The 26,537-nt window shown below is 48.5% G+C and overlaps 1 protein-coding gene across 1 annotated transcript in view; it reads left to right on the plus strand.

Annotated features, from left to right (window-relative positions):
* SDAD1 (SDA1 domain containing 1) overlaps positions 1-26,537 on the plus strand; it is a 551,728-nt gene that overhangs the window by 148,276 nt on the left and 376,915 nt on the right. The gene's annotated exons all lie outside the window — the stretch shown is intronic.

A 26,537-nucleotide genomic window follows, 5' to 3' on the forward strand; every position in this document is an offset into this window, starting at 1 on the left:
ATCACTGGGGCTTTGAGCAAATCTCAGTAGAATGTTTATAAAAGAAAAGTAGCATAGAAGTCCATTTTGCAGTTCACAAATACAAATTCAAACATTTGTCTTCTAAATAGCAAACTCAAGTTAATTGAACCAAACGGTAGTGAATTTGTCTTTCCTGTTCAACATAGCTAAGTTTTATTAATGTTGTCTGTATTTTGCGAAATCACGTAGAACCTTTGCGGTATACCGTCATTTCATCGCCGCACTTTTCATTGCAGGGTTTTTTGCCGCGATTTTTTTTCGGGGGGTACATTTTTAAAAAAATGGGTTTGGGTGTTCGGGATGTAAAAAAAAGAAAGGGGGGGTTGGGGTGGGTAACCCCCCAAAAAAAAATGTGATGTTTTTTTCTAAAAAAAAATTCACGACAAAAAACCCAAGATGAAAAGTGCGGCAATGAAATCACGTAGAACCATATTTTGCTACAAGTTTTTGTTATAAAAGGCTTGAATTTAAGCGGAAATGCTGCAGCACTTATAAAATAATACAAAATCAAAATAGACATTTTGTCCTTTGTTCTGATACCAGCATAAGCATGTATCATTTTTGTGTACTTAAGTTCAGTATAAAAGTCATCCATCACACACTAAGCTTCACATCATCTTAATCATCCAAACGTGTAATAATTTTTCATCCTGTTCATCCTTCCTTCTGATTGCGTTAAAAAAGTAAATATCCCAAACTGTGTTTGCACTATACTTTAACAAAAAGAATACAATTCCCGATTTCTACTTTGAAACTTTTCTTTGTCCTGTCTGTACCAAACAAAAGCAGATATTCAGCTAAATACTTAGTTTGGTATAATTTAGAATGTCCGCTCTTATGTCCCACAATGATGATTATACTTGTCCTCATTTTTGAGAAGCACAAGAAGACAAAAACCATCTAACAAATAACTATTTTATTAGACAAAAACATTAAACTGAAATATCATATTGTGACATCACAAACCAATATATTTTGATCTCACTTCTTCATGTTAAAAACTGCAATAAGGAGGGGGCTGCTCGAGCGCTAGAGAAAGATAGCCGCCGGGTGATTGGGCTCCAAGACGACGAGCTGAAAAACGTTTTAAATATCCTGATTACCGTTAATGTACTCTCTCCCAGATGACTGCAGACTTTACAGGATATGAGGGGAAGCATTCAGTGAAGTTTGAATGTTCTTGGTGCTGCGGGTCATCGAGCCGCCAGCAATGTGGCGAGGCCGCAGCACATTGTGCTTGGTGGGACAGATTCTCGCATACTGCAGCGGTGAGCACTGCTGCCTACTGTCAGGATCCACGTTGCTCGAGGCGGCTGAAGCCCCAGAACAGCTTGCGGGGGAAGTGGAGCGCAGGCGGGCACTATCCCAATGCCGTGCGGGCATACCGAAGTCCTTCACATAATGGTGAAGGCTGGGGAAAGGCCCTCCGCTCTCGCGGCCTGGCTGTAACGGTGAGTGGCAGTATACTAGTGCGCCTGTTCCCCGTTTCCTATGCGGTTCCCGCTCTTCTTCAGAAGCTCCATGGTACGCTTTTGATGCATGGCAGTGAGTTGGCTGCCATCACGCTATAATGCTGGGCTTTGTACCGGCGCAATATAAAGACAATCCGCCCAGAAGATAGAGCGGCATATTGCAGACAATATGCAGATGCCATAGCTGGGGATCACATGCCTATAACACGCTGCCTGCTCGTCAGCCCAAAGCTCTGATCAACCACAAGTCAGAATACTGCAGGACTACGTCATGTCTTCTCAGGCATAGGCAACACTGAGGAGTGGTACATGTGTGCAACGCTGGGGATCTACATGGGACTGCAGTCAGTCATTATATCAACATAACTCCCATTAGCAACGCGCTTTTCAAATGCAATGCTTTTTCGCTGGCTGCTTTTGAGAATGTCCCACCAGATGACCCAATTGAGCTGTAGGAGCCGACACCTGTGACACAGGTAACCTATAGGCAGCCTCCTGGTGTCCCTTAGACCAATGCTGCTGTTATACTCGATCACTGAGACTCCTGAGAATGGTGAGCAGGGCATACAGAGAAAAGGGCCCCTCTAACCTGGGGTGCTTTGAAACCGACTGCTGAACAGAACCCTACTCTAATGCCTGCTTTCCAGTGGCATGCAACGTGCGCTGGAACACCTAGAATTTGACAGTGGGGAAGACTTCAACCCCATCAGTGCTCCACTCGGTAGATTGACGAAGCAGCACTTTAAGATGGACATTCAAACATAGCTGCAGGTGATCCTAAGTGAAATAAAAATTATTGGCCAAAGAACACAAGAGACTAGCGCTACTGTGCAGGACATCAAAAAAGAGTTAGAGGATGTGAACACTGCGACGAAGGCCCAGCTTGAGAGGATTGGGAACAATGAACAGCGCATCAGCACCCTGGAGGACAATTATGATACTGTGAATACAGACTAGGATGTGCCTGGGGGCCGTGGTGGAAGACCAAGAAAACGGATCACGGTGTAATAACCTCTGAGTGGTCGGCCGGCCCGAGAACATTGAAGGATCCGACCTCGAGGGATACAAATACGGTCTCCTCCAGGATAAACTAAAGCTTGATAACCCTACTCCTATGTCATTTAAAGGGTCCAATGGGGACCCTGCTCCCAAATCCTCTCCAGGCCACTACCTGCGCACCATCGCAATGCACCTGCTAAACCTCCAGCACAAACCTGCGATCTTTACAGCCCATCGAGCGGTGTCGACTATTCGAGTGGACAATGTCATACGCTTATTTAACGACTGTTCTTTTGAAGGTGTCCAAACGCAGGCGGGCCTTTAATCCACTGATCGTCTCTTTGAAGTGTTCGGAACATAAGTACCATCTTAGGTTCCTAGCAGTGTGGTGTATCCAACTGAACCGTCAGTGGCATTCCTTTGAGGACCCAGAGGAGACATGGCACTTCTTAAAGTTACAGGATGTGATCACTGTGGAGTAGATCATGCAGCAAGACTTGGCTCCACTGATGGAGGGAGCTCGCTCGCTGCACCGTCCGCAATGACAACCTAGATCTCGAAATGGCAAGAACAAAGTGGGTTGGAACCCCGCCGGGAAAGCTCAGTGAGGGCATGTCCACCCAGTGGATTGCATGGGGTGGCCCCCTTCACATGGAACTCTTGAATATCTGCATGACTATGCTAGACTCTCGATCGCCTGAATGCCCTGGATGCTCTGAAAATACTAGTTGGAAGCACTGATGACGTAGTGGCCATCTATAGTTTTGCTGAAAACAAAGACCAGCACCCTCTATTGACACACTCTTGACCAACAGAATGACCCGGTGCTAGATCACAGGGATGGACCGCAATGCAGAGCTCGTCACCCGAGGAACATCACTGGCCCCCATGTTCTTACTCAGATGCACTTTTTAATTAAAGATCGATGAGATATCCAGACAATGTTGCTGGTGCGCCTAAGAGGGCATCAGTATTTGAGGACGGGGACATCGGCTGGGAGGGCTTGCCTGGCGATTACCTCGCATGGGCTCTGTTTGTTCAAAGTTGCATTGGAGTCTGGTTTTTGGACTCCAATGTTTTTCTGTTGGGTTGGAATGTGGGTGGGAGGGGGGGTTTATTTGTTTGTATTGTCAATGTGTCAAGTCTTATCTCTCTGTGACCCAGCTCCTATGGATATGACATGCAGAGATTGGGATCACCTCCTTCCTGGGGGCGACGACCCCAGCATACTGGGCCTCCTCTTTGCTACTTGATGACCGCGCTCAATAGTATCGCCATCAACGTCCAGGTGCTGGCCATCCTATTAAAAGACGGCCCCTATTGAATATGCTATGCGATCTCTGGTGGGGACAAGCAACGCACCTAGATGCGGGGGAATCTACAGAATTGTGCAGGGGATGGGTGGGGGTAGCAGCACGGGAAGAGGAGGGTATCGATTCTGGTCCACCAACGGGTCCCCCTCACAATATTGCCCACAGAGGACGACAAAGAGGGTTGGTTTGTTCTTGTACATGGCCTCCTCTCCCAGCACCTTATCCCTCATCAACGTATACAGCCCACAACAGACACTCCTGGGTTTTGCACACACCTTTTCGCTACATGCTTATACATTGAGGATTAGGATGTGAACATGGCTCTAGAACCCAGTATGGATAGGTTTAACCCCTCGCAATCGCAACCACAGACTGTTACACCTCCCAAAAAAGGGCATGCGCTACACTCCCTAATGCTAGACCTTAAAATAGTGGATGTGTGGAGGAAACTACACAAACACACTAAAAACTACACTTTCTACTCTAACCACCACCAATGCTACTCTCGTATAGACGAATGCCTGCTGTCCTGCACCATGATTCACAAGGTGGAGGCCTGTACGATTCTTCTTATGACCATCTCAGACCATGCTCCAGTACTTATGCAGCTCATCGCAGACTTATCACGCAAGGTGCCTATATGGAGAATGAACCTTATGGCACTGCAATACCCAGACATGGTAAACCTCCTTTAACAGGTTGTGGGCAGCTTTTGGCAGGGAACTTGGTGGTGGGGTTTGATAGTCTTGGGTGCTCGGATCCTTTTAAGGCCTTTTCCAGGGCCAATTTATCTTGTGTTTGGTGCATAAAAAGAGAATGTGGTCTGAAAGAGAGGCTGAACTGACACCGGAGCTGCGATCTGCTGAATACACACACAAAGTGGATAGGGAACCACAGACGTATGTCTGCATACTTAAGCTCCAGTCTGAGATCGCTCACATCACTACAATTGGGGCCCAGAAGTCCGCCTCCAAATGGGCGCTTGACCTCTATGCTGCAGGAGATGGGCCATTGCCCATGTTTGCACTCACCTGAAGGGGCAAACAACTGGGCCAGCTGATCACCTCAATCAGGGGGCGGAATGGGAGATGCTCACTGAGGATCAAGCCATAAATGAGTGATTTGCTGCATAATATCAGGGTCTCTGCTGCACCACCCGACGGGAACATGAGTCTGGCTTTTCTTATATTAAAACACAATTTATTGGCACTTAAACAAAACCTAAATCAATCAAAAACAAATGCAACACACTGACCTATCACAAAGCAGAAGGGAATCAACCAAGGGCAAAACGGGGTAAGGTGTCTCTGTAGTCGACACTCACCATTTACATAGTGCAAATAATTTCTCACATCACACTGCCGAATCCCATCAGCCAGTCTCCTCCCACTTACTCCATCATTTCAGAAATGTATTTGGGCTCCCTCGTGCATTATATATTCTCCTTTCATGACATACACACATCGATATCCACTTGCCACGTGTGGGCACCTCTCCGGTCCCCTCCCCCCTCCGCCTCCCCCCCAAACCATGGCTATATTTATTTTTGCCAAAATAGCTGCATTCAATATCAGTATCTTGTACCAGCGGTTGTAGGAGTCGATACCCCAAATGCCCAGCTACAGCAGCTTGGGATCAGTGCGTATCGGTTTGCCACATCGGTGAGTTTATTCAGGACCCTGCCCCAGAAACGATGGATAAGCAGGCATTGCCATATAATATCGAAAAAAAGTACCATCTACCCCGTCACATTTTAGGCACCGCCCGTGAGCGTCGCAGCCCCATCTAAAAACATTGTGTGAGGACAATATGCTCTGTGCAGAATCAAGTTGCACTAGGTGAAACCATGAGGAAATTGCCACCTCCCTCGAGGACATCAGGAGCTGAACCCAGTCCTCCAGGTATATGGCCCCCACTTCTGCCTCCATTTGTGCTGCCTCGATTTGTGCTGTAGTCCAACCAATCCCAGTGTAGAGAAAGAAGACATATTGATGCATAACAGAGGTAAATTTCACAGGAATTTGCTGTGACACAACATTGGCCACCAACGGGGAGCAGGGCGGGATATCCTGTATGTTTGTAAACTGGGCATGTAACGCATGGGTAAATCTGAACATGGGTGTTGCTTTCCATCCTTTGGAGTCTGTAGAAAGCTTGCAGAGTAGAAAAGGGAACCACTTCTCCATCGTTCAAAACTGGGCCCAAAGTCAAAATGCTGCATGAGGCCCATCTCTGGCCCACCGCAACCTTGTTTATCTCGGGCAGTAATAAGTTGTTCCACAGGGGTTGAGCCAGAGTCGGCCTCCTACCCCATCCATGTCCTGGCTTTTCTTGATGAGGTATCGCTCCCTACCCTTACAGCAGCTGATCTTGCTCTACTGAATGTCCCTCTAGAAGATGGGGAGGTCTTCAGGGCCATACGGGGACTGAACTCTAAGGCAGCAGGCCCGGACGGCCTGCCCATAGATGTCTACAAGCTAATTCATTGTAAGCTTGCCCCACGCATGTGACACAGGTTCTGAGAGGTGTTCGACTCTGGCCAGCTACCGATATAACCCTGCTGAAAGCCAACATAGTCTTCCATAAAAAGGGATGCAATCAAACTCTTCGCGGTTCTTACTGCCCAGTTTCCCTCCTAAATGAGGTCGCGAAGGTGCTGGCGAAGTCTCTGGCGGGTAGACTGGAGAGACTTCTCCCTTAATTCATCAAGACCAGACAGATTTCATTTTAAATAGGCACTCCTCAGATGATCTCTGGCTCTTCCTACATATCTTGAAGGGGAATGTGCAGCCCCGCGACGTGGTCCTATCACTAAACGGCCAGAAGGCATGCATCAAGGTACGCTGGGACTACATGTTTGAGGTACTGCGCACATTTGTCTTTTCAGGTTATTTCCTGCAGATGGTCCCACTTTTATATAGGGCTCCCTGCGCTTCGGTGATTACAAATGGCATTACCTTGGGCACCTTCCTGTATCAGTCCGGGACTCGACACGGTTGCCAGCTGCCGCTCCCCACCCCCCTCCTTTACACTCTAGCAATTGAACCCCTAGCTGTCAAGCTGAGGAATGATGGAGGGTGGGCGGGCATAGTTAAGGGACAGGAGGAACACAGAATCTCGCTGTATGCCGACGACATACTATTGTGTATCAGGCATTGCACTAGATCCCTACCACGCATCTCAGAAATTCTACAGGACTATGGTCACATAGCCGGCTACAGTGTCAACTGAGACAAGTTGGAAGTCCTGCCGCTTCGGCTAGCTGTCCCTTGGGATCTGGGTGGGGTTGCACCATTTAGGTTGCAGCTAGACCTTGGCCATCTTGAACTACCCACCTGTGCTAACGAAGATCCGACGGGACATGGCCACTTGGGTCTCTCCCTCTCTGTGTCTCCCTCTCTGTGTTTCCCTCTCTCATCCTACCAATGCCCCCTTTTGGAACACAATATATGGATTTTGATCGACAAGTGACAAGGTTTATATGGACTGGCAAGAGGGCTAGGCTAAATGGGTACATTCTGCAGGCTGCTAAATCGGATGGGGGGGGGGAATCTGGCACTACCATCATGGTTAACATGCTATATGGTAGCACAGAAAGGGTGGGCCAAAAGGTGACTCAACATGGAGGATGCCACGAGCTGGCACATTATAGAAGTACAAGCGCTTCTTCCACTTGCCCCTCGGGAGATCCTAGCGATACCTGCCAAGATCCTGCAAACACCCCCCTATACTGGGCCCTACACTAGAGCAATGGCATTGGATGCACAGAGTAACCGAGATGGACATACATACTGCCCCACAGTGGATCTCAATATGAGCGCTATTATATGGCATCAACGCACAGGTTCACGCACCACAGCAGATCCAATCGGGGATAAAGAGTGATGGACCTCTTTGAGGACGATGCACCCATCCCCTTAGAGGGGATTAGAACTAGGCTGGTGAGCACCGACTGGCTGCAATATAGGACCCTGCACTTGGTTATCTGTTTGCACATGACCAGGGAGGCCAGAGTGGCTGAACCCTCAATGTGTGAAAGGGAGTTCAGGAGGGACCCCACAGAATATGCTAAGGTCAAAGCGACCTACGCTCATCATGCACAATAACTACAAATGCAACCATACCCTGGCAGATATGCGGGAGAAGATTTGGGGCTGGAGAGGACAGTGGGGGGACATATACAATTTCTTCACTATGATAATCTCATGTCCTGCACTTTGAGACATGGGGAGGTGCAATTTGAAATCATTCAGAGGGCCTATTACACGCTGTCTAGGCTCTAAAAGTATGGGTATTGCCCAGGCGGTGGAATTGGGAATATGGGGCAAATGTTCTGGCACTGCCTGAGGATAGTGGCACTGCCTGAGGATAGTGCCGTTCTGGGCAAAGATCGCCCAGCGACTTGGAGAGATACAGGGGATCAGTGTCAAACTGCACCCAACCTTGATGCTATTTGGGTTGGGGTGGAAGGCTGGCACAAGGCCACACTGGCCCGCAAGCTGATTCATATTGCGCTCTTCACTGCCCATAAGGCCTGTGTTCTGAACTGGAAAAAACCAAAACCTCTGTCTCAACTACAATGGCAAACTCTGCTGTCCAGCTGAAAGCCTGTTACCGACGGACGGCAGGGCCCCGAATGGGTGGACAGGTTTTGGGAACTGGCAGACCTGTTTATTTAGGTCATCGGGCCCGCCATTGCCAGAGACTGCAGTTGGTTTTGCCCAGCAAAAACAAAAATAATAAAACTGATCCTTGATGACAATTGTTGCTTTCCCAGTTCTATTTGTTTTCGTTTACCGAGTTGAATGGGTCTGGAGTGGGAGGACTTTGGGGGGGAGGGATGGGTTGTTGTTTTGGTGGTGGGGTGGGGGGGGCCCATCATTGGATTTTTTACCCAATAAATTTGCACTGAATTGTATCGACTACTTTTATTTACACATATGATAGTTTATTCATATAGCGCCTATACACAATGTGTTTCAAAGCGCTTCAAGGTAAGGGAGGGAACAAGGGAAAAAACAATGACGTTCTTACAGGCCATGAACAGTACGGATGCGAAAGTAACTATCCTACTCGGCCTGACAACATTTCAGATAGTGCAAGAGCTAAGACATAGATAAGGAAGGGAGGGGGAGAGTAGGAAGGAAATGGAAACTGAAACGGACAGGCGACTACCATACTAGGCCTGACGACATTTCTGGTAGAGCCGAAGAAAAACAAAAGGTGAGGGAGAGGGGTGCAGAAAGGGAGGGGAGGAAGAAAAAAAAAACAAGTGACTATCATACTAGGCCTGACGACATTTCAGATAGTGCGGGACAAGTAAGGGGAGGGCGGAGGAGAAGACGAGGTTGCTATCACACTAGGTCCAGGGATGATTCTGATAGAGTAGGTGCATAGAAGAAAGTAAGGGGAGGAGATAGGAGGAGAGAACCAAGAGTAAGCAGTGAAAGAGTGGAGAAGCAAGAGGGGAGAGCGAATGCAATTGCAGAAGTCAGTAGTAACACATAATGTTGCAAACCAGGATACAAGATGAAGATGGGAACAGCATGATCCAGGGCCACCATGAGTACAAGATGCAAAGGAAGACCAGCATGAGAGTTGAGAGAGGGTGACGCACCGTGATTCAGTGAAGTCCATAAAAGTCAAATCCAGCATTGGCCACAGGATTGTGATGGTGAAACCAGAATGTATCAGGACAGACTCCTGCAGAAGTAGGCTGGAGGGGGGGCGGCCCGTATGTATTTTTTATTTTTTTGGGGGGGCTCGATTGCCCCATTTGTCTATGTGTTTTTTATTACGTGGGAGTTGCTGACAATGCAATAAAAAGAGGAAATCTAACAACAAAAAAACTGCAATATGCTTTCCCTAATTAATTTGCTAATTGTGTTCTAAGCCATGGCTCACCAAGCCGTCATCAAAATTGTATATTTCATTTTTCCTTTTGTTATGAAATGTTCTATTTTTGTTTTGGGCATAGTTACAAGGTGCTCATGTTCCACATTTGTAAAATATTGTAAAGCAGGAATGTGTGTAAATTCACATATATGTTCAAGTCATTTAACTTGGAACAAATATCCTTTCATGTATAAATTCACTTAGGATGTCTGTGCATTGGAAATTAAGCATATGCACAGCCAACTATGATCTAAAGATTTTGCACGGGGAAAGCAACTATCTCTGACCAGCCCTTGAACTGCAGTGGATTGACTGTTGCAGACAATCCGTCCTCTCATCCAAATCCTGAAGCTGTTCGAATCTGTATATATGGTTCCTTGGTGCAAACATTGTAATGCTAGGGTGAGCGTTGGGAAAATGCAATAATATGATACGTTATTTAGAACGCACTTAAAACCCAGAGGTTTCTAAGCGTGGACCCAGGGATCGAACCTGTGGTGATCCATGTCGTCTTGCTTCCAAGACGAGTGCGTTGCCTCTGAGCTATCCTCCAGAGACAAATCGGCACCAAGCCCAGTGCGCCCAATGTACTTGGTGATTGAAGCATACAATCCCTTTATCACTGACATGTTTAAACCCAGAGCTTTTTATTTGACATCCTTATGCTCCTAAAATGCTCTTTGAATTCAGAGAAAGCGGGGATTCTAGCCTGCTTGTTTGCCCCTTTCCTCTTGCTCATAGGATATTTTTTGAAAGTGTCTAATAGGAATGTACCAGACTGCCCATCTTGGAATGGTGACCTATCAGAAAATTGTGTATATGTTTATTCTATGTTTTGGTACAGTCCTTTTCACAATAGGACGAATGTAGCATTCTAGTAAGACTGTAATATAGTCTTAAGGTGATTGGAATTGTAAAGAACCTTGTGACATTTTAAAAAGAGCCAGTTTAGAAGAACTGCCTTTTTTATTTTAATAACTTTTGTAAAACATGCTCCTGATAGCCAACCCTCCTCAAACGCCCAACTCCTGATTCCCTCAAAGATTTTCTCTTGAGTGCCCCCCAACCCATGGTCGTGCAGCTGTTGTAGGGGGCAGAAGGAAGCGTGACTCACTCGCATAGCGACCCACTCGCATAGCGACCCAGTGAGAAATCACTAGATTGGCATATACTACTCTGTCTATAGATGGTGTTGGACAATTGCTGAATATTTTTTATTTTTTGTAGTTGAGGATGCACAACAGTTACTCGCATGTATAACGAAATGGCTGGGAACTTTTGAGTTCCTGCTCATTGCTTAGAAGTGCCTGGTTTGCTTGACAGTAACAGCTACTACACAGTACTTTGGACTCCCGAGGGGTATCGGGTCAATTTACTGCAGACATTATTTCTCATTCAAATTTATATATATATATAATATATATATATATATATATATATATATATATATATATATATATATATATATATATATATATATATATATATATATATATATATATATATATATATATATATTTTTTTTTTTTTTTTTAAAAGACCCTGGTTGTCCCACATGCTAAGAGCGGGAGGACTGACAAGAGACCCCATCCGAACAGTAAAAGAGGGTGGAAGGTGCAGCGGAGACGAGATGAAGAGAAGACTCAGGGAAAATGCGCTGTTGGAAGAATTTCATTTTTGTGCAATATTCACCCCACTTGTGAGCTCTTTGGACTGGCCTTTCTATTTTCCTTGCAATAGCTACTGTTTCCAAGGATAGGGGGATACTTTCTATCTTACCTAACTTATTTTGTGGAATTGGCACACTCACCTTATGTGGAGTGCTGAGGGGGACACGATGTGTATCCCTTTCTCCGCTTCCTCTTTAACTTTCTAGTTAGTGACAAGTTCATCTGGTCGCAGTGGATATTTTTAGTGAAACGTACACGCAGGCTGCTGTTGCAGTTGCGGTAAGGGACACATGGGTGACCATTGTACTAAAACGGTCCCAGTTTTTATTTTCAACAACTCTTTCTGACTTGTCCTTTCTTGAGCCTTCCTCTGCCATCCTGAGTGGGGTCGGGGTACCGCTCACTCTTTTGTCTTTGCTGGGCTCCCATTGTGAAGCCTGCCCGAGGACGCCAGCATGTCTGAGAGGGCAGGAAGCTGGGAGTACACCGAACCACTGCAACTTTGTTCTCCAGTATGTCTGCTTGAATCCAGTTCTGACTGGGAGGCTAGCTCCCTCAGACAACCCAGCTGTGTTCTCCCAGGCCTAAGGATGCTGGTCCTTTTGGTCTACAATCCTCCAGGTGGTCTGCCTGACCTCCCTGAACCACCTTTTAGCTAAACATGTTACCTACCTGCAACATAGAAGACCCCTGCTATTTTTGGCAACTGTGACAGTCTGCCTTTTTGTTGTTCAGCCCAGGGGCCCTGTACACCCACTGTCCCAACTGACTTTGAGAGTCTCATTCCCAGATAGGGCTGGACTTTCTAAAGTATAGGTTGCCTAAAAGTACTTACCAGTATCTGTGTTGCTTACTTCAAATGTTGGTTATAAGAAATGATTTGCTAAACTTGAATGCTACTCAACTACTTACCAGTATATCGTCTAAGAGTTTACTATTGAACTGAGTAATGTTTAACAAGTCTTACTGTATATACATGTGAATGTTTACTTACCTGTAATTCTAATACTGTTAGATGCCTTAGTGTGTATAATAAATAACAATATTTTTATAAAACTGTGTAAGTGTATTCTTGTTATGATATATTTTATTTGTATTGCTCTCATACACAAGTGTTTCAGAGTGCGGCAAGACAGGGGAACAGGGGAGAACACAACAACGATCTTACTAGGCCCAGTGACATTGAGAATGTGCAAGTGCATGGGAAAGGGAAAGGGAGAAAGTGGAAAGTGCAGAGCAGAGGGGAACAGATTAATAATAAATAAAAATAAATGGATAATAGAGGCAATAAACAGTGCTAGTGCAGCCAGCAAGTGGCAAGTGCTGTGTTTACAACAATAGACTGGGTAAGTCTGATAAGTGTAGAAAAAGAAAAAAAAAGGGGGTGTGGAGGACTGTGTGTGTACAGATATATTCTCGACTATGAGTGTGCCCGGAGGTCTTTGGACTTACCTACAGCGCATCCCCCTCATAGACTAAGCCTGGCTGCTCGTTCATTGCTGTCAATCTTTTTGGGTAGCTCGGGACAAACCTAAAAGCTGGAGCCCTGTACTCCTAAGAGTGAGACTTCTACAGTCCTGCCACAGGTGTATTTTAGTAAAACTCCCTAACATACACTGCCAAATAGTGAACCCCAATCCCACCCGAGACCATACACACATACAGCTGTGACATAATTGTGTATACAAGTGACAAGTAGGACATTTGAATGGATTTAGTCCTCCCATGTATTCCTCCCTTTGATATTCAATATCCAGCTTGAGAATTTTATTTTCGCCAGAGGGCGCTGTGCGTTGATGCAGTCGACTCGATGTCCCTCGATGGCCTCTGTCTCGAGGATGATGTCATCGAAGGTATATATAGCACGCGCAGCGCCTGTTGGCTTCAGTTCCGCTTTTCCAAGTGAGCATACACTTCGAAAACTACGACGCGCTGCAACGCCTCCGAGGAACTCTGCTGGGCAGAAAACAATTCAGCCTTTGGTAATCTACATTGATCATTTTTTGCAACCATTAATACAAGGTACTTCAACATATATTAAGGACACAACACACTTCCTACAGATACTCCAAGCCACCACCTTTCATCCAGATCTTCTATTTACGATAGATGTCAAGAATCTATATACATCCATACCACACACACTAGGCATCGAGGCAGTAGAATAGATACTCTTGAAGCACCAGAAATAGAAGCGAAAAAGGAATTCATTATGTCACTATTACAGTTCATATCAGAAAACTCATACTTCCAATACAAGAACCACTACTTTCTACAAACATCTTGTACATCGATGGGGGCAATCATGGCCCCACCTTATGCAAACTGCTTCATGCATAAATATGAGACAGATCATGTGCTGAAGAACTCCCAATGGAATAGATATATTGGACTATGGGTACGATACATAGACGATATTTTTGGGATATGGGCTGGAACGGAGACAGAATTCGGCAATTTCTTCATGTACATCAAAAGCATCGATGAAAGAATACAATTTACAAGTGACATCTCCACGAAAAAGATCCACTACCTTGATGTCAGAGTAAAAATCACAGAGGTAGGCTATAGCACTGGTCTGTTCTGGAAACCAACAGATAGGAACAATTTATTACACTGACTCAGTTTTCACCAGCCAAGTTTAATTCATAACTTACCATTCAGTCAACTATTACGGGTGAAAAGGATAGTGAGTGACCCAGAAGAATATAACCAGCAACAAACCATGATGTGCAATAAACTTCTAACACAAGGCTATAAAAAAGAAGAAATGGAATCCACAATACAAAGGATCAACACCACAGACCGAGAGACACTGCTTACCACCTGAGCAAAGACTAAAAAAGAACTCATAACCCCAGTATAAGTATCAAAATTTTCAACACCGAGTGGTAGGATAAAAACGCTATCAAGAAACATTAATGGAAGATCTTTAATGACGACATAAGAGTACAACATCTTTTTAAGGATCCTCTGGTTTTTGCATTCCAGAGAAGCAATAACCTATGAGATGAACTGGTGAAAACCAAACCACCCAAAAGAGATTTAGCAACGCAACGGAACCTATCCCTGTTTGCATTGTGCCAACTGTGGGTTTGTGAATAAAGGTGATACAGTGTACCATCCACACACAGGTGCAAAGATAAAACTGAAGACCTTTCGAACATGTGACAGTACTAATATTATTTATGGGATAAATGACCGTATGGACAATATTATGTAGGTAAATCTACAAGAGCAGGTAAAATTCGCTTGAATGTACACCGTTCATGCATTAGGAACTGCAATACGAATTCAGCGGTAACACGCCACTGGGTGAAAAAAGGATACAATTTATCCCAAATAAGATTTGTGATTCTTGAAGTAATTTTGAAAAACAACCCATATGAAGATATTGATCTGAGACTTGATCAGAGAGAGACATTTTGAATTGATCGATTGGGGTCTCTTACCCCGAATGGAATGAATGAGGAGATCAACTTCCATTGTTATATTTGAATTGTGCATCTGTAATAATCTGTTAAATTTGAATTGGAGATCTGTAACCTTTCTTTGTATAGAAAAGTGCAAACCAGTATGTTATGTGCTATTAACATGTGGCATTGTTGAGTACTTATTTGATTGTACACATCTAACCTTCTCTGTATTGGTGGGCCAGACCATATATCCCAAACTTTCCTTTTGACGTTTGGGACCCGAGGTGCCTCTTAGTGACACCAATTGGCCTGATTACATACATTCCACAAGCAACTGTAATGCTTGACACTTTGGTACATCTTAGTTACCATGGGAACCTACATTGAGCATGTAAGCGATAGCAATGTTTATTTTAGTTGCATTTTGTAAACACACCTATTACCGAACGATCATGCGAATCAGAGATATACACTTTCTCTTTTGAATACATTGCTCTGAAACGTGGTGAACACAACAAAGGAGTCTTGTTACTAGGGCAACGAACTGTAAACAGGAAATGGGACTCATGCAGGTTTACAGCGATGCACCCGTGAGGAACTGAAAGTAAGAACTACATACATTACAGTTACACAGTTTCTCCAGCATGGGGTCTGGCATGGATTCACATGCTCATGAATATTCCCCGTCGTCAGGCTGGGAATCCTCGGTAAAGAAAAAACCAGTATCAGTTTCGTTTCTCATCTGTCTTTCGTAGTAGTAACCAATCACTGGTCTCTGCACCATACTGACCACAGCCAATGACTGCCCTCTACCTAAGCACCGCCTCTGGCAGCCATCTTCAGATTTTTACCGCACGTTCATGTGTTGGGATCCTCGTGCTATTGCTCTCGAGCGTTAGTGCTATTTTTTCACGTTTTTTGCTCAAAAACTTCGTTTTTTCGGTCAAAAGAGCCTCAAGCTCCACCGACTCCTATCCGATCAACGGGGACCCGTGTCGGATTCGTCTACACCCCTCAAGGGTGAAGATTTCGTCGAGCTACGCTTTTGGAGGACTCCAGAAGCTTCTCAGGCCCGACATGGCCCAGGAGAAGGGAAGCTCGACGCCCGGAAAGCTGTTCAGGGTCTGCCCTGGATGCCAGCTACAGAACGTCTTTGAGGACGAACACTCCTTTTGTCTCTACTGCTTACATGAGGACAAGACGCACGTGGAGAAGGACTGTGCGTTTTGCGGCAATATGTCAGAGCGGACCATGAAGGACCGCCATCAACGTCTCGCCAACTGGCTGGAAGGGAAGAGCCCGTCAGGCGAGAAGAAGAGGAAGAAATCCGAGCGGTCTTCTAAGACCTTTTGAGGACGCCCCGGCGACGGGGGTCCAACACAAGGCCAAGCACCGCGAGTCCGCTGGCACCGGGAGCGCCGAACGGTCGGGCTCTACGGGCGCCAGGCAGGGCGCACCCTCCCCAGCACCTTCAGCCACGAGCCAACGCTCTGGGTCGGGTAAGAGGAAGGGCGAGCACCCGGCGAAGCTCCTGGAGAGGCCCCGGTCGAGCTCGAAGGCCCCATCGGAGGGGGAGCGAGGCAGTGTCCCCCCCCCCCCCTCAAGGATAAGGCGGTGAGCGCACCCAAGGTGGTGAAGGCCTTAATCCATCCGGCCAAGCCCTCTATCGATACTGTCGCGGCGGCCCTGGATCAACCTGTGGAGGCTACACCAGTGGTGGCGACCTCGGGGCTCAGAGTCTCCCTGCCACCTCGGAGGGAGTCCTCTTTTGTGCCCATCGATAGGACCCCCATGAAATCCCCGGCGGGGAAGAAAAAGGGGGGGCAGGGCGTCGTCATAGATTCGGCTTCAACCTCGGAGGAAGAGCTGATCGAGGTCTTAAGCCACGGCCTTAGCGTGGAAGAAGACCGGCCCGTCTGGATGGATCCCAACGAGGGTTCCGACGGGGCCCCTGATCGCCCGTCGGATTCCCCTCTGCCAGCGCCGCAAGACAACTCGGCGGCCATTTTGTTGGCTATACAGTCCTTATGCTCAGAGATAAGGACGAGACTGCCGTTGCCGACGGAGGAACCTCTCCCGTCGGGGGATCCTGAGCCGGGACCTTCTGGTGTTCCCCCGCCCAAGAAAAGAAGGATTCACCCTCCACCTCCTTTTCAGCCATCGCGCACCGTCCAGCCCTCCTCCCCGTCCACCTGAGGGGATGATACGGGGACTGACACGGCAGCGACGGGTACGGACGACGAGGATCTATCGTCGTCACCTCCCACCAGGGCTTCTCCGCCCGACGAGATTGGTTCGTTCCACTCCATGATCGCCAGGGCATCCGAGCTTTTCCAACTCTGCCCTGAGGAGAAGAAAAAGGAAGGATTCCTTTATCAACGGCGCGAGGCCAAGAGGAAGACGGTCCTCGCGGTGCCTCTACTGGATGACATTTGGGATGAGGGCCTCGCCCTCCTCAAGAACCCTTCCACTACGCCAGCTAGAAGAGACCGGTACGAGAAGAAGTACCGGGTCCCGGACGCGGCCCCTCTGTGCCTCCGGGCGCAGCCTACCCCGGACTCTGTCGTCTCCGCGGCGGCCAGGAAGAAAGCGGGGGGGGGTGCGGCCTGCACATCGACTTCCCCACCGGACGGCGAGGGAAAGAAATTGGACTCTATGGGACGCAGGGTCATCTCGTCTGCAGCGACGACTATTAAAGCGGCCAACGCCTTGGCCCGCTACGACAGGGAGCTATGGTACAAACTGGCCCCCCTGCTGGACTTCCTACCGGACGACAAGAGGGCGGAGGCCCTGGAGATCCTACAGGAAGGTGAGGTGGCGTCGGACCACGCCATCACGATTGCGACGGACATCGCCGACACTGGGTTTCGCCAGTTGGGCAACGGCGTGTGCCTTAGACGGCGTGGATGGCTCAAGGCTACGGACTTCCGTCAAGACGTACAGACCAGAGTCCTGGACATGCCGTTCGATGGGAACAACCTGTTTGGGAAAACAGTGGACGATTCCCTTCAGGCCATTAAAGCGGACACTGAGACGGCCCGGGCCCTTGGGGTCCTGCAGCAACGACGGACGCCCTTTCGGAGCAGCGGAGGCAAGGGTGCCTCCAAAGGGTCCGGCGGCGGTTTCTCCACCTACCGTCAAGCGGCCCGCTCGTCGTCTCAGGAGGCCTACAGAGGACGAGGCAAGTCTGGCGGACCCCGCCGTCGTCGCCAAGGAGGTCAAGGCGGCAAAGCCTCGTCGAAACAGGATTGAACCGACTGTGGGGTCGGGCCCCCACCGATGCACCCCGGTGGGAGGCCGGCTGGCGAGCTTCGTCAGCGTGTGGGAGTCCATCTCCACCGACCGTTGGGTGCTGGACGCCTTAGCCCGGGGCCACGCGCTTGAGTTTCAAAGAAGGTGCCCGCGCGTCCCCCCCGTGGCCAGGAAAGAGCTTCATGTCCCTCAGCTTCTCCTGGAGGTAAGGGCGATGCTCAGGAAGGGCGCCATCAAACTCGTCCCAAAGAGGCTTCGGGGCTCCGGAGTTTACTCGAGATACTTCCTCGTGAAGAAGAAGACGGGAGGATGGCGCCCCATCCTAGACCTGCGACGTCTGAACAAATTCATCAAGGCGCAGAAGTTCCGGATGGTCACCCTCCAGCACGTCCTGGGTCAGCTGGAGGAAGGAGACTTCCTGTCGTTGTTGGATTTGGAGGATGCCTACTTCCATATTCCCATCCTAAAGGGGCACCGAAAATTCCTCAGGTTTGTGGTCCAAGGGCGTCACTACAGTTCAAAGCCCTCCCCTTCGGACTACGGTCGGCACCCAGGGTATTCACCAAGTGCCTTGCACCGGTGGCGGCGCAGCTGCGCCGCGAGGGGATCCACGTCTACCACTACCTGGACGACTGGCTCATCCGAGCCAAGACGAGGGAGCTCGCCGTGGAGCACACGGCAAGGACCGTCCAACTTCTCACGGACCTGGGTTTCTCCGTGAACTACGCCAAGTCCCACCTGGTACCCGCACAAAACGCACTGTTTCTGGGAGCAAAGCTCGACAGTGTCCCTTCTGGCCTCCCCGTCGGAGGAAAGGACCAGGTCCATCCTGGGCAAGGTACAGCGGATGTTGGCTTCCGACGCGGCCAAGGTGAGGTCCATCAAGTCCCTCCTCGGAATGATGTCTTCTTGCATCTACCTCATTCCCATGTGCAGGCTCCGGATGCGCCCGTTGCAGGAGTTCCTGGACGCGCGCTGGATCCAAACGACGGGCGGCTTCGAGGAGAGGATCACACTCGACGAGAGTTTCCGCCGAGCGGTCCGGTGGTGGGGCACCCGCGCGCATCTGACGGCGGGCATGGACTTCCAGACCACCAGGAGACAGTGACCACGGATGCCTCCCTGGAAGGGTGGGGAGCGCACACCGAAAATCTGCACGCGAGAGGCCTTTGGCTCCCGACGGAGAAGTCCCTCCATATCAACGTCCTGGAGCTCCGTGCAGTGTTCTGGGCCCTCAGGTCCTTCCTTCCGTCCCTCAAGGGCAAGGTGGTGAGGATCTTCACCGACAACACCACCACCATGTTTTACATCAGGAAACAGGGCGGAACCAGGTCCCCAGCACTGTCCAAGGAGGCGCAGGACCTGTGGCATTGGGCCGTCGCCCAAAGGATGTTTCTGGTGCCGTTCCATCTGGCAGGGATAAAAAACACCATCGCCGACTCACTCAGCAGGGAACTGCGCTCGTGCCACGAGTGGGAACTACGGCAGGATCTAGTGGATCGCCTCTTCCGACGGTGGGGCACACCCCAGATCGACCTGTTCGCGACGAACTCCAAGTGCCGGAGGTTCGCCAGCAGGTTTCCCCAGGCGAGGAGCATGGGCGATGCTTTCTCGTTCCCCTGGGAGGGCCTGTTCCTCTACGCATTCCCTCCTTTGCCACTGCTAATCCGGCTCGTCAACCAGCTCAAGAGGTCACGGTGCAGGATGATCCTCGTCGCACCTGCGTGGCCGAGGCAGATATGGTTCCCGGACCTTCTGGACTTGTCAGCGTCCCCGCCAATCAAGCTGCCGGTGGACGCGGATCTACTCTCCAGGGAAGGAGGCGCCATCCTCCACCACGACCCGAAATCGCTGAACTTGCAGGCCTGGCTCCTGCAGCGCTAGAGTTTGGAGGATACGACATACCGGCCGACTGCAGAGAGGTTCTTGCAAAGGCCAGGGCGTCCTCGACTCTTAAATGCTACGGACACAAATGGAAGAGGTTCTCTGTCTGGTCCACGCACAGAAGATTAACCCTCTACGGATTACGGCTCCTCAGGTACTGCCGTACCTGCTGACGCTGGCCAAAGCTGGTCTGGCACACGCGTCCATCAAGATTCATCTTGCTGCGATCTCCTGATACACCAGAACCACGGGGCGGACGTCCTTGTGGTCTCTTCGTCTGGTGAAAGAGTTCATGAAGGGACTCTTCAGATCGTTCCCGCCGGTGAAGGCTCCGGCCCCGGCCCCGACGTGGGAGCTCAACGTGGTGCTGACCAAGCTCATGGGACCTCCGTTCGAGCCTCTGCACTCGGCCCCGTTGAAGTTTCTGTCGTGGAAAACAGCGTTTCTTGTGGCCATCACCTCCGCACAACGGGTGGGAGAGATCCAGGCCCTTTCCTGCAAGGCCCCGTACTTGACTTTTCACGACACGAGGGTAGTGCTCAGGACGCACCCCTCCTTCATGCCCAAGGTGCCGTCGGACTTCCATCTCAACGAACCCTTAGTGTTGCCTGTGTTCTTGCCTTCGTCGCCGGCTGAGAGGACTTTGCACTCGCTGGATGTGGCTAGAGCGCTGAAGTTCTACGTGGACCGCACGAAGTGTTTTCGGAAGACGTCACAACTCTTTGTGAACTTTGGACCTGTCAATCAGGGGAAGGCTCTCTCGAAGGCTTCCATTTCCAGATGGCTCTCCGGCTGTATCATGTACTGTCATCGGTTGGCAAACCGACCGCTGCCTGGCCGTCCGAGATCCCATTCCACCAGAGCGATCGCAGCTACCACGGCGTTCCTTTCTGGTGTGCCCCTGCTGGACATATGTAGGGCTGCTACGTGGAGGTCGACGCACACCTTCACGAAATTCTACTGCGTCGATCGGGATTCCAGGGAGGAGTCCAGGGTCGGCCAAGCAGTGCTGCGCAACCTGTTCGCCTAAGGTGAGCCTGGTGAGGAGGTAAGATGCTTAATGTTGAGCCTTTGCCACCTCCCGTGGTTGTGCATGTGTGTACTGCTATGTTTTCTTTATTCATGAGCATGTGAATCCATGCCAGACCCCATGCTGGAGAAGGAACAAGTTACTTACCTGTAACTGTTGTTCTCCAGCATGGGTCTGGCATGGATTCACATGCGAACCCTCCCGCCTACCCCTCTGCGGCTCTTCACTTGGTCATACTGCCACTTCATGTGCTTCCAAATCTGAAGATGGCTGCCAGAGGCGGTGCTTAGGTAGAGGGCAGTCATTGGCTGTGGTCAGTATGACGCAGAGACCAGTGATTGGTTACTACTACGAAAGACAGATCAGAAACGAAACTGATGGTTTTTTCTTTACCGAGGATTCCCAGCCTGACGACGGGGAATATTCATGCATGTGAATCCATGCCAGACCCATGCTGGAGAACAACAGTTACAGGTAAGTAACTTGTTCCTACTATTTTTTAATCACAGAACGCCCACGCTAGTAAAATAAACACATGATCACTATTTACTCCATTAAGCATGTCGCCTGTATACGTGTCAGAACACAATGAAAGAGTCCTGTTGCTATGACGATGAACTCTAAAGTAGGGAATTGAGCCATGCACGAGTGACAGCAGCTATGTGCCTGTGTGAAACGAAGTAGTCTACATGGAGAGGTAAGCAGGGGACACTTAGTTACCACAAACTTAGTTATGCGAATGAGATATTAAACAAGGATCTGTTTATTGAACAGCTTGTGAGTTTTGCAGTATGGCTGTTCAGCCACAGAATGGACTAATCCAGCACTTGCTAAAGACACAATGTCTGAAGGTAACATGGAAAGAATTGTCCCACTCACTTTTAAAACTAGGAAGATATTGTCCAAACCTTATATACCTTTCTGTATTTCCCTTTCTTACATGGGCTGACAACTACATGAAGCGTTTGAATCTGATATGTTTTATTCATTAGCTTCATTTGGTTTGTAAAATGGCATGATTATATTTATGTTGATGTAATGTTTTGAGTAGATATATGAAAAGGATTGCCCTGACGAAGGAATAATTCCGAAATGCATTGGCAATATAATCCTTAAAGATACATTCACACTTGTGCTGAAGTCTGCCTCATCTGAGTATTTAGTGAATCTAACTAAATATCATTATTTTACGAAAAAGGAATTCATGACTTTGGCCTATTTTTACTGACAAGAATTTAAGGAATACATTGGATGAATATATGCAATGTTGTTTTGAAACCCAAGTTTTGGGACATTATGAGAGCAGCTGAATAGTTGGATATAATATCCATCTTAATTGCATGGTCTTTGCAAGTCTGGGTGTCTCTGGACTCTTTTTTTCAGCTAGCACCTCTAAAATGAAACGAACAATGATAAACTAAACTTAGAACATTTACTTACGTGGTGCCCACCTTTCAAGCTTTGCAGAAAACAATACAGAACACAAACGAAAAAGGACTACAGTACAGGGAGGCCCTGTCCCTCCAATGCATTTCCAGCATCACACTTGTCAAGACCCCACCCCAAGTCTGGTGGTGCAGGCAGCTACTGCAACTTCAAAACGGGCAGCTTACACAACCATCCCTCCGGATAGGCATGACAAGGATAGATGCATGGGCAAGGAAAGTATATTCTGTGGGGAGCATGGCTCTTAAGTCAGCCAACTCCACATGTGCCTTGGCAAAGTTTTCATTCGCTCTATGGGACTGTATTTCTATGGCAGCTGAGCATATTCCTGAAGGGGAGCAAAGAGCGTTTCTTGGCTATTGTTGGAGACTGCAAGGAAGCCATGTGCGAGTCTCTTCAGTCTGGTCTGGTCAGCAGAGCCATGGCAACGAGCAACGTAATTTGCAGATTTGTGTGGTTGAGGAAGTCTGGATTTGCACTGGATGTTCAATCTAGACTCCTTAAGATGACTTTTGCCGGGTCTCCCCTTTTTGGCAACAAGGCTGACGAAAGCTTTGAAAAGTTGCAGACCTTGAAGTTGGCAGCCAAAACTTTAGGTGCCGCTATTAGGCAGCCTCAGCCCTTTCGCCCCAGTGGACAGCCTTTGAGGGATGGATCTTTTCGCAATTAACTCTCAGTTGGAAGAACACGAGGAATGGCTAGTCAAAGAAGATTCCCTTGTGGTGGACGAGGGAGAGGTGCAAGGCCCGCTCAAGCAGGGGCATCCTTACCAACAGCACTGTCAGCCGCCTCAACACCTCTCTGAGGTCTTGAGACACGAAACCCCATCTGAAAGAATGGCGAGACATTACTTTGGATGCTTGGGCATTAGAAACCATAGCCCAAGGTTACTGCCTTCCCTTAATTCAAAGACCTCAGAACCATCCAGCGTGGAGCCTTTCTTTGAGGGTAACAGATCCGCTCCTTGTGCAGGAAATGTTGACCCTGCTAGAGAAAGATGCTATAGAACCAGTGCCTGTAGCAGAGAGGAACAAAGGATGGAATTCTCCAGATTTCCTAATACCCAAGATGGAGGACTGAGACCCCTTGTGGACGAGATACTTGAACAAGTTCCTCAGGAATTACAAGTTCAAGATGGTCACACTTTCTCAGATCCTTCAGGCTCTCCAACTCCAGGATTGGATGGTGTCATTGGACCTTCAGGATGCTTATTTTCATGTGCCAATCCATCTCAAGCACAGAAATTACCCGAGGTTTGCCGTTGGCGGTTCTCATTGTCAGTTTCGAGTTCTGCCATTCGTGCTGACCTCCTCCCCAAGGGGTTTCACCAAACTGATGGCAGTGGTGGCAGCGAGTCTCCGGAGAGGGGGGATTCACTTCTACCCCTACCTGGATGATTGGCTGATCAGGGTGCGGTCTCTCGAACATGTTCTGGATCATCTTCACGTCACCTTCCACTCTTCACAGACTGGGCTTCTAGGCTTCTCCCTCAATTGCAAGAAGTCCCATATGACACCTTCTCAAAAGCTCCAGTTCATCAGAGCTGTACTGGATACATCTTTGGGAAAGAGCTTGCCACCTGAGGTGAGGGCTCAAGGCATTCTGCAGATCTCCAGTTTCAGAGTGCCCAGCATTTTCCAGCCTTCGATTTTTGAGGTTGCTTGGCTTCATGGCATCCTTCATTTTTCTGCTACCAGAGGCTCGCCTGAGAATGAGATCCCTTCAATTGGCTCTTCGAACACGATAGCATATGATATGGCATTTATAACGCGCCTATAAACAAGTGTTTCAAGGCGCGACGAGGCAACGGAGGGGGAACAGAGGGAAGACGGCTAACGATCTTACTAGGCCAGTTGTCATTCAGATCGCGCAAAGGAAGGGGGAAAGGGAAAAGTGCGGGGAGTGTGTGGGGGGTGCTCTACATGGGATAATAAAATAACGAGATAAATAAAAAAACGTCCAGCTGGTGGCAAGTGCAGGGTGAGTGCAGACAGGGGAGCACTGTAGGGACACAGAAAACAGTCCCCATGTGTAGGGGTTGCCCGGGAGGCAGTGCAGGCGTGCAACAGGCAGGGCTTGGGCCTGAGAACAGAAGGGTGGCCAGGTAACCAGTGCAGTCTCAGTATCAGCCAGGATGGTCTCAATTCTTGGGCAACATCTCAGACATACTTCAGGTTCCAAGCAGGTTTGCACAGTATGTCCTGCGGTGGGCCTGTGAGGAAAACATTCTGAAAGTAGAACCTTTTTGCCAACCATGGCCTGAGATCAAAGTAGTGACGGATGCCTCACTCATGGGCCGGTGAGCCCTTGCCAACGATTTGACAATCGGCGGTCGTTGGTCTCCATCGGAGTCCAAACTACACATCAATCTTTTGGAGCTGAGAGCAATCAGACTTGTGCTGAAGGCTGTTCTGCCCTCTGTATGGGAAAGAATGTCATGATAATGACTGACAACACAGTGCCCATGTACTACCTCAACAAGAGAGGTGGTGTACGTTCACTACCACTGTGCAGAGACGCAATGCAGCTCTGGTTCTGGACAATAAGTGAAGCAATCTCTAACGGCAGTTCACCTAGTCAGAAAGGCGAACACAGAGGTGGATGCTCTGAGCAGGCACAGCACAGTCTCCCACTAGTGGCAAGTAGCTCAGGAAGTCCTTCAAGAGATCTTCACCCTTTGGGGAACCCCTCAAGTGGATCTGTTCGCAAACCAATGTCACCAGGAAGTGTGAACTGTACTGCTCCAGGGAATTTCCTCCAAGAGGAGGTCTAGGAGACCCGTTTGTGGTGGACTGGGAGTTTCCAATCCTGTACACTTTTTCTCCAGTCCCTGTCATTCTTCATGTGATCAGGAGGTTGAGAAAGTTTGGGAAACTCACGATACGCATTACCCTGGATTGGGCCAGGAGGATGTGGTACCAGACCTTCTGGACATGTCATCTGCCCTCCAATACATCTTACACAAAGAGAGGACCTTCTCTCGCGAAAGGAGGGTCTGGTTCTTCGTCCAGAGGTCAAGACTCTCTCAGCCTTCATGCACGGTTTCTGAAAGGCTGAGATACAAGGATTGGGACCTTCCAGATGACGTAGTGAGATTTTGCTTTCATCCAGAAGGCCAGAAACGAAGTCCTTGTACCGCTGCCGTTAGAACAAATTCTGCAGCTGGTGCAGGGACAAGAATATAGACCCTTTACTATGCAAAACACCAGAAGTGTTGTCTTTTTAACTGTACTTGGCCAATCTGGGGCTCCAGGTTGGAACAATTAAAGGATCTTTGGCGGTACTGTCCATCTTTAAGTGCTCGTCTGAAGAATCTTCATATTTTAAGATCCCACTGGTGACACAATTTCTGAACAGACTGACCAATGTGTTCCCTGATTCTCCCCCCCTACACACACACACACACACACACACACACACACACACACACACACACACACACACACACACCCTGACCCCCACCTCACCATCTCCTTTCCTGGTTCCTGTTTGGGACCTTAAGCTTGTGTTACCATTTCTTATGTGTACCTTTTCAACCTCTACATTCATGCCCATTAAGGATACTAACATTCAAGACAATTTTGTTGGTAGCACTAACTTCAGCCCATAGAGTGAGTGAATTGCAGGCACTATCTAAACCACCCTTTACAATTTTCCACAAGGACATGGTCGTCCCGAGGGTTAAGCCTTCATTTAGATTTTCATGTAGGACAAAAAATGGTATTACCCACTTTCTATCCTCCACCTCATCTTGGCAAGGAGGAAGTGAGGTTGTCAAGATTAGATCCACTTAGAGCTCTAAGATTCTACATTTCTAGACTGTCTAAACTTCATCTAGATGATTATAGGCTATACAGGTCACAAACTGTCAGGCTGTGACAAAGCAGACCTTATCCAGATGGACCATTCTAACAATTTCAGAATGCTACAGGCTGGCGGGCAAAGATCCTCCAGAAGGCCTGAGGGCCCATCGCACTAGAGGCATGGCTACCTCTTCGGCTCTGCAAAGAGGTGTTCTGATCAAAAACATTTGTGAGGCAGCTACATGGTCTACTATACACACGTTCACGAAGCATTGCTGCCCTGATTCATCCCTGAGTGAGGATGGAAGCTTTGGAAAAGCTGTCCTCCATTTGGTT

Source organism: Ambystoma mexicanum, chromosome 6p (genome assembly GCF_040938575.1).
Source record: "Ambystoma mexicanum isolate Mex_15411 chromosome 6p, UKY_AmexF1_1, whole genome shotgun sequence".
NCBI lineage: Eukaryota > Metazoa > Chordata > Amphibia > Caudata > Ambystomatidae > Ambystoma > Ambystoma mexicanum.